The following is a 15,964-nucleotide window of genomic DNA, read 5'->3' on the forward strand; positions in this document are numbered from 1 at the left end:
AGTTCGTTGAATCACTGCTATTACGTTCATGTTTATCCTTCCAAAGATTTGTTTATAAATCATACACAAGCATATATATGTATTGTGTCTCTATTTATACATTCCTCCCACTTTCTGTAGCATTACAAAGGTGTCTTAAGAGAAATTTCAGGGTACTGTTATGTCGAAACTTTTCCCATTACCAACCTCCACAGCCCTTGTCTCCCATTTTTCAAGACCTGCTGTTCCCCATCTGCAAGGCCCAGAGTGTGGAATGAACCCTGACCTTCGGCTGCAACTCTGTTTAGTTCAGAGCTCTGGGTGTAAGCTTCAGTGGACTCTTGGAGATAAACTGGCCCTGTGTCCCTAATCTACTCAGAGTCCAGTCAAATCTACTATTCTTCAGACTCACATTCATGTTCCCATGCTTCTGTATAACCAATTTACTTGGACTGGAATGACCTTTCCCACCTTGTCTACATGTCAAATTCCATTCATCCTTCAATTTTTGGTACAAATACTATCCACCCTGAAAGCCTTCTCCAAGTTCTTAGGGGAGAATTAACTGCTTTATCTTCTATGCTCCTGAGGCATTGTTTCTCTTAACATGTTTATAGAAATAATACATTCACAGAGGAAAACATACATTTTAACCGTATATTAAAATGCAATCTCCTTACTACTTCATTCTTCATATGCCCAGTTCATATCCTATTAACATGTAACCACTGCTACTACTTTCATGTTTATCTTTCCAGAGATTTGTTTATATATCATACACGAGCATATATATGTATTGTGTCCCTACTTACACATTCCTCCTACTTTTTGTGGTAAGGAAAATAGTGGTATATTATACACATAGTCTGCATCCTGCTTTTTCATTTAAGAATGTATCCTAGAGGAGATCTCTCGTGAACTCTCTTCCCTTTTGCAGCCGTCGGCCAGAGAGGCAGAGGCCAAAATGAAGTTCAATTCCTTTGTGACTTCGGACCAAAGCAAGAACCACAAAAGACATTTCAATGCACCTTCCCACATTCACGGGAAGATTATGTCTTCCCCTCTTTCCAAAGAGCTGAGACAGAAGTATAATGTTCGATCCATGCCATCTGAAAGGATGATGTTCAGGTTGTCCGGGGGCCTTATAAAGGTCAGAAGATTGGCAAAGCAGTCCAGGTTTACAGGAAGAAATACGTCATCTACATTGAGCGGATGCAGCAGGAAAAGACTAATGGCACAACTGTCCGTGTGGGCATTCACCCCAGCAAGGTGTTTATTACAAGGCTTAAACTGGACAAAGACCACAAAAAGATTCTTGAACATAAAGCCAAATCTTGCCAAGTAGGAAAGGAAAAGGGCAAGTACAAGGAAGAAACAATTGAGAAGATACAGGAATAAAATGATCTTATATGCAACTTTCATTAAACACTGCTAAAATGAAAAAAAAAAAATTATATCCTAGAAATCTTTTTCTCTTAGTACATGAAGAGCTTCCTTATTGCCTTTGCAGCTGCACTATATTCCAATATATTGTTGCACAAAAATTTATTTAACCAGGCCTGCTGACATTTAGATCTTCTCAATATTGTATTATACAAACTGTGCAGTGAACATTATAAGTAATTTCATATTCGAGTAAATATGTGTATATAATCAATTTCTTAAAGTGAAATATCTAAGTCAGAAGGTGTGTGTATTTATAATTTCAATAGACAGTGCTAAATTTCCTCCACCAGGCTTTTTGGTGGCCCAGCATAGACTCATTACTTTGAAAATTCCAAGACTTCTGGAAAAAAAGTATATTTTCTATTCTGAGAGTGCTGAGTTTGATCTCTATCAATAAATACATTAGTAGTAGTAGTAGTTTAGGTATTCCTAGGTGAGCACAAATTAAAATTTCCTATTATTAGTATGATTATCTCCTTTTTTCATGTGTCACTTGTAGATTTTGCTTTATGAAACCAGACACATTAGCTGATGTGAAGTATTTGGAATTGATGGTCTTCACTGTGAATGAAGCTTTTCACTTAATGAAGTCCCCTGTCTAATGTTTTTCCTTTTGGATTCCATTCTGATATTAGGCCAGGGCTCTATTTTCTTTGTGTGCATTTGTCTAAAGTAAAATAACATTTTCAACCTTTCTGAATTACCATTTTAGATGGGTGTCTTGTAGACAGCATAGGAGTGGTCTTTGCTTTGTGATACAACCTGAGGTTCTTTATCCATTATTAAGGTAAACTCCAGTCATTTAAATTTATCAACTTCATATATATGTTTGGTATGGGTTTAGTCAATTATTTTATCTTCTACTTTCATAGTTCAAGTTTCTAATGATTTATTCTATTTTCTCCTAGGGAACACCATATAATGACAACTTCATATAATCTTAGCTCTGTCTTTAGATAGTATCTGTGTTTCTGATTCTTAAGAGTGACAAAATTTGTATATTTCTCTTTCTCCTTTTCTTCTACTGTCTAATAAATATCATTAATATGACCCTTCTCAGTGTTTATCTTAGTACTAAAAAGTATGTTCAAATCACATGATACCTCTTTATCTCTTATTACAGATGAGGCGAACATTATACTACCTTTCAACTACCCTTGTCCACCCTTTTTTATTAAATGAATTATTTCCACACTGCCAATGCATTTACATTCAGTTTGGTGCCTGATGCTCTATGTTTCAGTCTTATTTCTACAGTTAAATACAGTCAATGCTTACATTCAGAACTTTGTTAACATTTTTTAGACATTTCTTACTGATTGAAGTTTCCTCATAAAGGGACCATGAGAATATTTCCTGAGTTTTTTTGCTATTTTCAAAACTGTTTATCCATAGGTTTTTTTATTTGAAGAATACTTCAGTGAATATAAAATTCTTGGTTTACGGGTGGTGCCTGTGGCTCAGCGGGTAGGGCACCAGTCCCATATACCAAGGGTGGCAGGTTTGAACCCGACCCTGGCCAAAACTGCAACAAAAAACAATTAATTAATTAAAAAAAAAGAATTCTTGGTTTACTTTTCCTTTCATTCAGCATCTTACACTTCTTACTTCATTGTCACCTGGAGCTGAATCTTCTCAAAGAAGTTTGAAGACAAACAAAATTGTTTTGTCCCTGTAGGTGACCTGATCTTTTTGCCTGCTGGTCAAAGGAATCTATACTTTTCTTTACAGTTGAACAAAGAAAAATATACTAAGATATATCTTACTATTGACTATTCTGGGATAGTTTTCTTCTAAAATGCAGCAAAGTATTTCAAATATGTAGTTTCAAGTTTTACTTTTTTCCTGAAAAGTGTGCCTCATTTATATCTTAAAAAATGTATTTTTCTATTACTTTTCTTTGGATATTCCAATTGTACTAATGTTTTTCCTACATGGTTTACATCCTGCTTTTTTATTTAAGAACATATCTTACAGGTCTTTCCCTTTTATTTTTTATTATTTATTAAATCATAACTTTGTACGTTGGATCTTTCCCTTTTAGTACAGAAAGTACTAAAGTACCTTTTTGCCACTTACATTATCATTTCCTTTGTAATTATAACTCTCTAATTTCTATTCATTTTATTTGCTTTTCACTTTTATCTTCTATATTCGAAAGAGCAAACTTTTTCTACAAAAGGTGAGATCTAAAGAAAAGGCTAAACTATTTAGACTTTATAGGCCCCACACAGTCTCTATTGTGTTTTTCCTCTTTTTACATAAAAATCATTTTCAGCTTCAAGGCCATAAACAGGTGGGCTGGATTTGGCCCACGGGTAATAGTGTATGACCCCTGCTGTATATCTCCACATCATCTACTAAAGTGATAATTTGCTTTGCATTCTTTCCAACTTCATGGTTTCATTTCTATTCTCTTCTTGAAATCTACCAAATGATGTTTTATTTCATTGTCTCCTATAGTCTTGGTACCTCTTCATGAATTCTTTTAGTTCTGTTTGGGAATCTTCCTCCATGAAAATGACATTTTTCACTGAGTTAATAAAAATTTATGTATAAATGTGTATATTTAACGATCTGTGTCAACATTTTTCCCCCCAATTTACAGCTTTATTGAGATATAGTTGAAATATGAGTAAGTGCACAAAATTCAAACATACAATGTGATGGACTTCATCGTATCTATAAATCAACGAATCAACCATCACAATCTAGATAATGAACATACTGAACATCCCACAGAATTACCTTGTTTCCCTACCACCTTTCCCAGCCCCTACTCCATGTCAGTGCCACCACCACTCTGTTTCTTCTCACTGTAGATTAGCTGTATTTTCTAGAACTTTATATTAAGTAGAACATACAGTACACAATCTTTTTTTGTCTGACTTCTTTCACTTGGAAGAAGCCTTTCTGGTCAGGCATGGTGGCTCACACATATAATCCTAGCACTCTGGGAAGCCGAAGTGGCCGACTGCTTGAGCTCAGTAGTTTGAGACTAGCCTGAGCAAAAGTGAGACCCTGTCTCTACTAAAAATAGAAAGAAAACAAACAAACAAAAAAACTACCCAGATGTTATGTTGCACAAAACTCCAGCTACTCCACAGGGTGAGGCAAGAGGATTGCTTGAGCCCAGGAGTTTCAGGTTGCTGTGAACTATGACACTACAGCACTCTACCCAGTGCACTACCCAGCACATAGAGCAAGACACTCTCTCAACAACAACAACAACAAAAAAAGGCTAGGGGGTGGGAGACAAGATGGCGGACTGAAGCCAGCTTTCAACAAAGGCTCCCGTCCAGAGGAGAGTTAAGGGACAGGAATTTAGTAAGTATCCTGGTGGACTTGAGCCTCACCAAGAGAGAAGGCTGAAGAACGCACATCAACACCGCTGAGGCAAGTTGTGATCACAAGGATGCAAACAAAAGGTACAAAATCCACCACCAAGCGGACGGGAGTCCCCCTCCCCCATGAGACCGGCTCTGTAGCCCCACAATTGAACAAGCAGGCAGAAATTAAAGGCCCTCCCACTACACTCCACGGGAGAGACCTTCTAAAAACTGGACCTACCTCCCCTACTGGGGTGCCGTGGCGTTCTCCTGCCGGACATAGGGCTGAATAAAACTTTGGGAATCCTTTGCCGGCAACCCTGAATCCCCGGCGCTCCCCTCCCGCCCACTGAGGTCTGGAGGCCTGTCCCCCAGGACTTCGGATCCTTGGGTGATTTCTCAAGGGGAGTGGACAGTCCCCGAGTTGCGACTGGTCAGCATTGACTCTGAGGCGCACGAGTGAGGAGAGGGCACTGGGCTGAGAGGGAGTCACGCCTCGCAGCACTTCCCTGCGGTGCAGTGCAGCAACCCTCCCCGGGCATACGGGGCCCAAGACTGAATAAGACTCTGGCCTCCCAGCTGAGAGCTGAGAACCCCTACTCTCACTCGGGGTCTGAGGGCCTATCCCCCAGGAGTTCGGCTCCTTGGGTGATTTCTCGAGGGGAGTGCACAGTGCCTGAGCTGCGTCAGGTCAGCGCTGACTCTGGGACACGTGAGCGAGGAGAGGGCACTCTGCTGGGGGGAAATCAAGCCTTGGCGGCACTTCCCTGCGTGCAGTGCAGGAGCCCTCCCCGGACCTTAGTATTGTGTGAAACTGAATGAAACTCTAGCTTCCCCCCCACTCCCAATAGGGGTCTGGGGGCCCATCCCCCAAGAGTTCTGATTCTTGGGGGATCTCTTAAAGGGTGTGGACCCAGCACAAACTGCGGCCGCTCAGTGCTGACTCTGGGGCGCGGGACAGAGGAGAAAAGGGTCGCCTGAGTGCCCACACCAGAGCAGCAGTTCCCTGGAGGTAGATCAACAGCCGTTTTTTCTTTAAGTGCAGAACGCTCACTTCTGGATATTCTGAGGCCACACCCCCTGTCTCCCTGGGCAACCAGAGGAGGCCACCGGTGACACGGCTCACAAACCCGGAAGCCTCCAGGGCGGGGCAACCCAGAGAGGTGTTCAGACGCAATTCTCCAGCAGCAAAGACGTTTGAACTCAAAACAGCCTGTCTCCTGTAGGCGATGACAGGAACAGAGACAGAACCTCACAAAGTTGTCTGTTCTGTTCTGTTCTGTTAGCAGCATCCATCAGGGACGGGGCTAAGCCTGAGTGAACACCTCCTTCCCATCACCTGCATCAAACACTCAAAGATGTCAGGCCCCATCTCCTCCTGCTAGATAGCGGCAGTCTGCGGGGGCCTGGCAGACTTCCTTGCGATTCAGGCAGGTGCAAACCCCTGGAGTGTCTGTTCACTGCAGGCAACTGGGTTAGCCATCTGCAGAGATACCAGTGACTGGGTCCGACGGAGGGGCAAAGTGGGGAAGGAGACGTCAACCTTCCCAGACTGCTCTGTTTGCTGGGTGGCTCCTCCTGACTCCACGCTGCACTGGGGTGAGCTGTGTCAGAGGAGTCACCAGGCCCCTGTGATCCAGTTCCCAGAGACCTCTTGAACCCTTCCACCTGAGACAAGTGCCGATTGAGACAGTTGATTCGGACCTTTTGAACTGGGCTAATAGACTGAGGACTCTTCAGGTGGTGCCCTGGGTGTGCGATTGTAGGAAGGTTTGATTCTCCTTTTCCAACTGGGGCCAGAGGTGGGCAGGCGGGGTGACTTAATTGCTGATTTTTCCACACAGCTGAGACTTCAAGCCAGAGTAGAAGTTGCAATAGGATCGAACAGAAACCAGCTGAAAACAAGACAGAACCACTTTGCTCCACCACACCAGACAGGGCCCCAGTTTCTCAGGCCACAACACTGTACGGGCCCTCGATAAAACCCCAGGGGAAAAACCAAAGGGAGTAAACCATGGGGCGGAATCAGCGGAAAAACTCTGGTAACATGAATAACCAGAATAGATCAACCCCCCCAAGAAAAGATACGGCAGATGTGATTGAAGATCCCATTCATAAACAAATGGCTGAGATGTCAGAAGTCGAATTCAGAATTTGGTTTGCAGACAAGATTAATAAAATGGAATTAGGAATTTGAGGAGAAATTCAAAAATTGTCTCAAGAATTTAACGAATTTAAAGACAAAACCACCAAAGACTTAGACACACTGAAACAAGAACTTACAGCCCTCAAAGATATGAAAAATACAGTAGAATCCCTCAGTAACAGAATGGAGCAAGCAGAAGAAAGGATTTCTGACATTGAAGATAAAGTCTTCGAACGCTCCCAATTTCTCAAAGAGGAAGAGAAATGGAGAGCAAAAACGGATCACTCACTCAGAGAGCTCTCAGATAATTCGAAAAAAAAACAACATAAGGGTTATAGGAATTTCGGAGAATGATGAAGTGGCTGCCAAGGACACAGAGGCCCTTCTACATGAAATTATGAAAGAAAATTTTCCAGACATGCCTAGAGAATCTGAAATTCAGACAGCAGACAGCTTCAGAACCCCAGCACGATTCAACCCCAATAAGCCATCTCCCAGACATATCATAATTAGCTTCACTAAAGTTAACATGAAAGAGAAGATTCTCAAAGCAGCCCGGCGAAAGAAAACTATAACGTACAAAGGTAAGAATATTAGAATAACTGCAGATCTCTCTGCTGAAACTTTTCAAGCAAGAAGAGGCTGGTCATCAACTTTTAATCTCCTAAAGCAAAAAAACTTTCAACCCAGGATCTTGTATCCAGCTAAACTGAGTTTCATCTATGATGGAGAAATTAAATACTTCAATGACATTCATATGTTGAAAAAATTTGCCATAAGTAAACCAGCTCTTCAGGATGTTCTCAGACCTATCCTCCACAATGACCAACCCAATCCTATACCACAAAAGTAAACTCACTCAGAAACTTCGGATCAAACTCCAACTTCCACACTGGCGAAAGGATTAAAAATGTCCACTGGACCTTTGAAAAACTCGATACCCAAAATTCCACCAGACTTATCAATACTCTCCATCAATGTGAATGGCTTAAACTGTCCTCTAAAGAGGCATAGGTTAGCTGACTGGATACAAAAACTCAAGCCAGATATTGGTTGCATAAAAGAGTCACATCTCAACTTAAAAGACAAATACAGACTCAGGGTGAAAGGATGGTCATCCATATTTCAGGCAAATGGTAATCAGAAAAAAGCAGGTGTTGCAATTTTATTTGCAGATACAGTAGGCTTTAAACCATCAAAAGTAAGGAAGGACAAGAATGGTCACTTCATATTTGTTAAGGGTAATACTCAATATGACGAGATCTCAATTATTAATATCTATGCACCCAACCAGAATGCACCTCAATTTATAAGAGAAACTCTAACAGACATGAGTAACTTGATTTCCTCCAGCTCCATAATCGTTGGAGATTTCAACACTCCCTTGGCAGTGTTGGATCGATCCTCCAGAAAGAAGCTGAGCAAAGAAATCTTAGATTTAAACCTAACCATCCAATATTTAGATTTAGCAGACATCTACAGAACATTTCATCCCAACAAAACTGAATACACATACTTCTCATCAGCCCACAGAACTTACTCCAAAATTGATCACATTTTAGGTCACAAGTCTAACCTCAGTACATTTAAAGGAATAGAAATTATTCCATGCATCTTCTCGGACCATCATGGAATAAAACTTGAATTGAGTAACAACAGGAATCTGCATACCCATACAAAAACATGGAAGTTAAATAACCTTATGCTGAATGATAGCTGGGTCAGAGATGAGATTAAGAAAGAAATCACCAATTTTTTGGAACAAAATGACAATGAAGACACAAGCTATCAGAACCTCTGGGACACTGCAAAGGCAGTTCTAAGAGGGAAATTTATAGCACTGCAAGCCTTCCTCAAGAGAACGGAAAAAGAGGAAGTTAACAACTTAATGGGACATCTCACGCAACTGGAAAAGGAAGAACATTCCAACCCCAAACCCAGTAGAAGAAAAGAAATAACCAAAATTAGAGCACAATTAAATGAAATCGAAAACAAAAGAATAATACAACAGATCAATAAATCAAAAAGCTGGTTTTTTGAAAAGGTCAATAAAATAGATAAACCTCTGGCCAACCTAATCAGGAAAAAAAGAGTAAAATCTCTAATCTCATCAATCAGAAACAACAAAGACGAAATAACAACAGACTCATCAGAAATCCAAAAAATCCTTAATGAATATTACAAGAAACTTTATTCTCAGAAATATGAAAATCTGAAGGAGATAGACCGATACTTGGAAGCACGCCACCTTCCAAGACTTAACCAGAATCAAGTGGAAATGTTGAACAGACCCATATCAAGTTCAGAAATAGCATCAACTATACAAAACCTCCCTAAAAAGAAAAGCCCGGGACCAGATGGTTTCACATCAGAATTCTACCAAACCTTTAAAGAGGAATTAGTACCTATATTACTCAACCTGTTCCAAAATGTAGAAAAAGAAGGAAGACTACCCAACACGTTCTATGAAGCAAACATCACCCTGATCCCCAAACCAGGAAAAGACCCAACAAGAAAAGAAAATTATAGACCAATATCACTAATGAATATAGATGCAAAAATATTCAACAAGATCCTAACAAACAGAATCCAACAACACATCAAACAAATTATACATCATGACCAAGTTGGTTTTATCCCAGGGTCTCAAGGCTGGTTCAATATATGTAAATCCATAAATGTAATTCAGCACATAAACAAATTAAAAAACAAAGACCATATGATTCTCTCAATTGATGCAGAAAAAGCTTTTGATAATATCCAGCATCCCTTCATGATCAGAACACTCAAGAAAATTGGTCTAGAAGGGACTTTTCTTAAACTGATAGAGGCTATCTACAGCAAACCCACAGCCAATATCATATTGAATGGAGTTAAATTGGAATCATTTCCACTCAGATCAGGAACCAGACAAGGCTGCCCATTGTCTCCATTGCTTTTCAACATTGTAATGGAAGTTTTAGCCACCGCAATTAGGGAAGAAAAGGTGATCAAGGGTATCCATATAGGGTCAGAAGAGATCAAACTCTCGCTCTTCGCAGATGATATGATTGTGTATCTGGAAAACACTAGGGACTCTACTACAAAACTCCTAGAAGTGATCAAGGAATACAGCAGCGTCTCAGGTTACAAAATCAACATTCATAAATCGGTAGCCTTTATATACACCAACAACAGTCAAATTGAAAAAGCAGTTAAGGACTCTATCCCATTCACAGTAGTGCCAAAGAAGATGAAATATTTGGGAATTTACCTAACAAAAGACGTGAAAGATCTCTATAAAGAGAACTATGAAACTCTAAGAAAAGAAATAGCTGAAAATGTTAACAAATGGAAAAACATACCATGCTCATGGCTAGGAAGAATCAACATTATCAAAATGTCCATACTACCCAAAGCAATATATAATTTCAACGCACTCCCTATTAAAGCTCCACTGTCATATTTTAAAGATCTTGAAAAAACATTACTTCGTTTTATATGGAATCAGAATAAACCTCGAATAGCCAAGACATTACTCAGAAATAAAAACAAAACAGGAGGAATCACACTACCAGACCTCAGACTTTACTACAAAGCGATAGTGATCAAAACAGCATGGTATTGGCACAAAAACAGAGAAGTAGATATCTGGAATAGAATAGAGAACCAAGAGATGAATCCAGCTACTTACCGCTATTTGATTTTTGACAAGCCAATTAAAAATATTCAGTGGGGAAAAGATTCCCTATTTAACAAATGGTGCTGGGTGAACTGGCTGGCAACCTGCAGAAGACTGAAATTGGACCCACACCTTTCACCATTAACTAAGATAGACTCTCATTGGATTAAAGATTTAAACTTAAGACATGAAACTATAAAAATACTAGAGGAGAATGCAGGGAAAACCCTTGAAGAAATTGGTCTGGGTGAGTATTTCATGAGGAGAACCCCCTGGGCAATTGAAGCAGCTTCAAAAATACACTACTGGGACTTGATCAAACTAAAAAGCTTCTGCACAGCTAAGAACACAGTAAGCAGAGCAAGCAGACAGCCCTCAGAATGAGAGAAGATATTTGCAGGGTATAACTCTGACAAAGGTTTAATAACCAGAATCCACAGAGAACTCAAACGCATCAGCAAGAAAAAAACAAGGGATCCCATCGCAGGCTGGGCAAGGGATTTGAAGAGATACTTCTCTGAAGAAGACAGGCGCACGGCCTTCAGACATATGAAAAAATGCTCATCATCTTTAATCATCAGAGAAATGCAAATCAAAACTACTTTGAGATACCATCTAACTCCAATGAGACTAGCCTATATCACAAAATCTCAAGACCAGAGATGTTGGCGTGGATGCGGAGAAAAGGGAACACTTCTGCACTGCTGGTGGGAATGCAAATTAATACATTCCTTTTGGAAAGATATATGGAGAACACTCAGAGATCTAAAAATAGATCTGCCATTCAATCCTGTAATTCCTCTGCTGGGCATATATCCAGAAGACCAAAAATCACAACATAACAAAGATATTTGTACCAGAATGTTTATTGCAGCCCAATTCATAATAGCTAAGTCATGGAAAAAGCCCAAGTGCCCATCGATCCACGAATGGATTAATAAATTGTGGTATATGTATACCATGGAATACTATGCAGCCTTAAAGAAAGATGGAGACTTTACCTCTTTCATGTTTACATGGATGGAGCTGGAACATATTCTTCTTAGTAAAGTATCCCAAGAATGGAAGAAAAAATACCCAATGTACACAGCCCTACTATGAAACTAATTTGGGACTCTCACATGAAAGCTATAACCCAGCTACAACTTAACAATAGGGGGAAGTGGGAAAGGGGGGGTGGGTAGAGGGAGGGGAATCGGTGGGATCACACCTGTGGTGCATATTACAGGGGAATTTGCGAAACTTGGTAAATGTAGAATGTAAATGTTTTGGCACAGTAACTGAGATAACGCCGGAAAGGCTATGTTAACCACTGTGATAAAAATGTGTCAAATGGTTTATGAAGTGAGTGTATGATGCCCCATAATCATATCATTGTATACAGTTATGATTTAATAAAAAAATTAAAAAAATAAAAAAATAAAAAAAAAAAGTAAAAAAAAAAAAGGCTAGGCGCATTAGCTCACACCTGTAATCCTAGCACTTTGGGAGGCTGAGACCAGTGGATTACCTGAGCTCAGGAGTTTGAGACCAGCCTGAGATAAGTGAGACCCTGCCACTACCAAAAATAGAAAAACTAGCCGTGGGCACCTGTAGTCCCAGCTACTCAGGAGGCTGAGGCAAGAGGATGGCTCAAACCCAGGTGTTTAAGACTGCTGTGACTATGATGCCACTGCACTCTACCCAGGGTGGCAGAGTGAGACTCTGTCTCAACAAAAAAAAAAAAAAAAAGGCTTCATTGTTTTCTGTTGCTAAATAGTTTTCCACTAAATGGACATACCACAATTTGTTCTTTCATCTACAGTTGCCATTTGGCAACTTCCACGTTTTGGATGTTGCAGACCAAACTGTTACGAGGACAAGCTCAAGTTTTTGAGCTTACATTTCTCTTGGGTAGCACCTAGAAGTAGAATGTCTGGGTCATATGGTAAGTATGTCCTTAACTTTTTTGAAATTGCTAAACTGTTCTCCAAAATCATTTTACCATTTTATGTGTTCAGTGACTGATCCATATCCTAGCCAACATGGCATAATCCATCACTTTAAATTTATCTATTGTTGCTAAGGAGTATATAGTAGTATCTCATTGTGGTTTTAATTTGCATTTCCCTAATAATTAATGAAGTTGAGCAATTTTATGTGTTTATTTGCTATCTATATAAGTCCTTTGATGAAGTGTCTATTCAGATGTTATATGTATTTCTTGTTTTGTTTGTCTTCTTATTACTGAGTTTTAAAAGTTCTTTATATAATCTAAATCAGTGGTTCTCAATCTGCCTAATGTTGCAATGTATTTTCATTGTTAAAAAGGGATCATGACTCAAAGGTTGAGAACTGCTGTTCTAGTTACAAGTCTAACTGTAAGACATTGTTTTGCCAATATTTTTTCCCAGCCTGTAGCTTGACTTCTCAATTTCTTAATCATTTGAAGAGCAAAATGTTTTAAATTTTCCTTGATAGCTCATTCTTTTTGTGCAATATTTTAGAAATACATGACAAACCTGAGGTCACTAAAATGTTTTCCTATATTTTCTTCTAGAGAATTCAGAGTTCTCTTCTACCTTGAGGCCTGCTATCCACTTCAAGATAATTTTTGTACAAGGTATGAGGTAACAGTGAAGGTTCATTATCTTAGGGAACATCTGGCTATTGAAGTGTTTCAGTACCATTTACTAAAAAGATTATTCTTTTTCCCACTGAAACGTCTTGGTTCCTTTGTTGAAAATCAACTGATCATATACATGTGGTTCAGTTTCTTCACTCTCTATTCTGTTCCACTGCTCTGTTTGTCTCTTTCTATATCAATATCACATTGTTTTAATTATAGCAATTTTATCATGAATATTGAAATTAGGTAGTGTTGGTCCTCCACCTGAATCCACATGACTATCACACTAGAAAAAATTTTTGTGCCTTGAGGCCACTGTTTTATTAGGTCAAGACAGGTCAACAGATATGCGAGTTATATATTCATAAGGCTCTGGGCTCAAAACTAGTGTAAGTTAACTACAACTCACATGGCATTTAATATGCTAGATTACTTTGATTATTCTAAATCCTTTGCATTCCATATAAATTTTAGTATCAGTTTCTCAATTTCTATCAAAAAACAAACAAAAATTGTTTGGCTCTTGATTTGAGGTTGGGTTAACTACATAGGTCAATTGGGGAGAACTGACATACATTTTAATAATACTGAGTCTTCAAACACATGACATAGAGTATTTGTTTATAACATCTTTTCAGCAGTGTTCTGTTGAAAAGTTCTCAGTGTACAAATTATGCACATCTTTTGTCAAATTTATCCCAAAGTATTTCATATTTTAATGTTATTAGAATGTTTTTTTGAAAATTTCAATTCCAACTGTTTGCTGTAAGTGTTTAGCAATAGTTGATTTATGTAGATTTTACCTGATTTTCTACATAGGTGATCACACCTAAAAAGCAAAAAAAGTTTTTACCTTCTTTCTCTACAATCTGAATGCCTTTTCTTTCTTTCTCGTACTAGCCATATTCATCACAGGGGGTGTCTAACCTTTTGGCTTCTCCATGCCATACTGGAAGAAAAAAAGTTATCTTGGGCCACACGTTAAATACACAAACACTAAACCCAGCCAGGCGCCGCAGCGAGCGCCTGTAATCCCAGCGGCTTCCGGAGGCTGAGGCAGCGGGGTGCCCGCAGCCCGAGTCTGAGGTTGCGGTGAGCTACCACGCCCACTGAACTCTGCTCAGGGGCATAGGGTGGGACCCTGTCTCAACAACAACAAAAAATACACAAACACTGATGAAAGCTAATAAGCAAAAAAAAAAAAAAGCATGCATAATTCTACCATGCATAATTTTTGTGATATCCACCACCACAGATAAGCAAAAAGTCCTCATAAAATTTGCATGTGTCCTCTGAGGCACAGGTTGGATATGCCGGGACCTCCCGTACAATGTTGAACTGGAAAAGTGAGGGTGAACATTTAGTCTTTCACTAGGAAGTATGACTTTAGCTTTAAGTTTTTTGTAGGTGTCCTGTATGACACTGATGGAGTCTTATTCTGTTCTTGATCTTCTGATAATTTTTATCAAGAATGACTATAGTTGCTTCTTTTTTGCTATTTGTATTTTGCTGGATTTTTTTTTTTTTTACTTTTTGTTACTGTATTTTATTTACATGTTATATATTAACATGGTTTCTGAAGTTTTCTCTTTTTTTAGTAAAATATCTTACTTGGATGCTATACTTGTTTGTTTTTTAAAAACCCCATCATTATAAAGTTGGGTTTTCTAAGACCAGCTCTTTGCTAAAGAGAAAGGGCAGGTGTAGGGTAACATTCTAGGCAAGTTATTTTTCACAAGTTAAGCCTCTTTTCTTATCTCTATAAAAAAAATAATGCTTCTGCAAAATACGATTTGATTGAGTACTTTCATGTACATGTCACATTTTCTACTACTGTGAATCAAAGTTGGTCCAGTAGGGTTCCTGTTGCCTGCCGGCTATTGCAGACAATGGGTATAGCTTTTCTATCTCTAGATGTGTGTTTCTTCAGTAAGTGTATTTGTGTTGATTCCTTTGATATGCTATTGCTGGGCCCTTTCTTCAATTTTTCCCCTTCCTCCTGTGGAGCTCCTGTATCATCTTGACTGCTTTGAAGGCCCTCACCAGATGCTGACACCTTGATATTGGACTACTCCGCTTCCAGGACTCTGAAAAATAAATTTCTTTTCTTTATAAATTATCCAGTCTGTGGTACTCTGCTATAGCAATACAAAATGGACTAAGTTCAGTCTCCTACTTTGACTGAACTTTCAGTTTACATTTTTATCTTCTATTTTATTTGTTCTTCTTAGAAGACTTTCAGAAAAATAATGGGAAAATTCTAAGTATATATAGCCATATTTATACCAGAAGTCCCCTATAACACTTCACTTACCTTATCACTGTATGTATCACACTGTCTTATGGTTACGTGTTGACTTGTGTGTCTCTCTCAATAGCCTGTGAACTCCCAAACTCATTCTAGAATACGTAGCACAAGGTTTTGAGTATTACTGGGGCTCTATAAAATGATGGTGATTGACAGGATAACAAACATTCCTAGAACCTACTGCTTATCTCTTCCACATGTGACACACTGCCACAAGTCTATTCTGTGTTTGTATCGTATTTCTCCACTACCTATATGATATTATCACACCTTTTAGATGCTTTGTATTAAATTCCAGTGTATATTCTCTTCCAGTGTCTGGCTTGCAGTAAAAATCCCTGATATAGTAAAAGGGATTTGACCAGTCTGGGAATAACATATGCTTTTGTTAAATTATTTGGTTTAGTAATATTTTAACTGCTAGCTTACAGATAATTATTTTTTTGCTATATAGTTTTCTTGGAATAGTTTTGACCTGAACTACTAA

The 15,964-nt window shown here is 38.9% G+C and overlaps 1 protein-coding gene and 1 pseudogene across 1 annotated transcript in view; one reads left to right on the top strand and one right to left on the bottom strand.

Annotated features, from left to right (window-relative positions):
* The window catches only part of MORC1 (MORC family CW-type zinc finger 1), a 198,474-nt gene that overhangs the window by 43,327 nt on the left and 139,183 nt on the right, over positions 1-15,964 (bottom strand). The window lies entirely within an intron of this gene.
* On the top strand, positions 944-1,377 carry LOC128568070 (60S ribosomal protein L26-like; annotated as a pseudogene).

The sequence above is a fragment of the Nycticebus coucang genome, chromosome 16 (genome assembly GCF_027406575.1).
Source record: "Nycticebus coucang isolate mNycCou1 chromosome 16, mNycCou1.pri, whole genome shotgun sequence".
Classification (NCBI taxonomy): domain Eukaryota; kingdom Metazoa; phylum Chordata; class Mammalia; order Primates; family Lorisidae; genus Nycticebus; species Nycticebus coucang.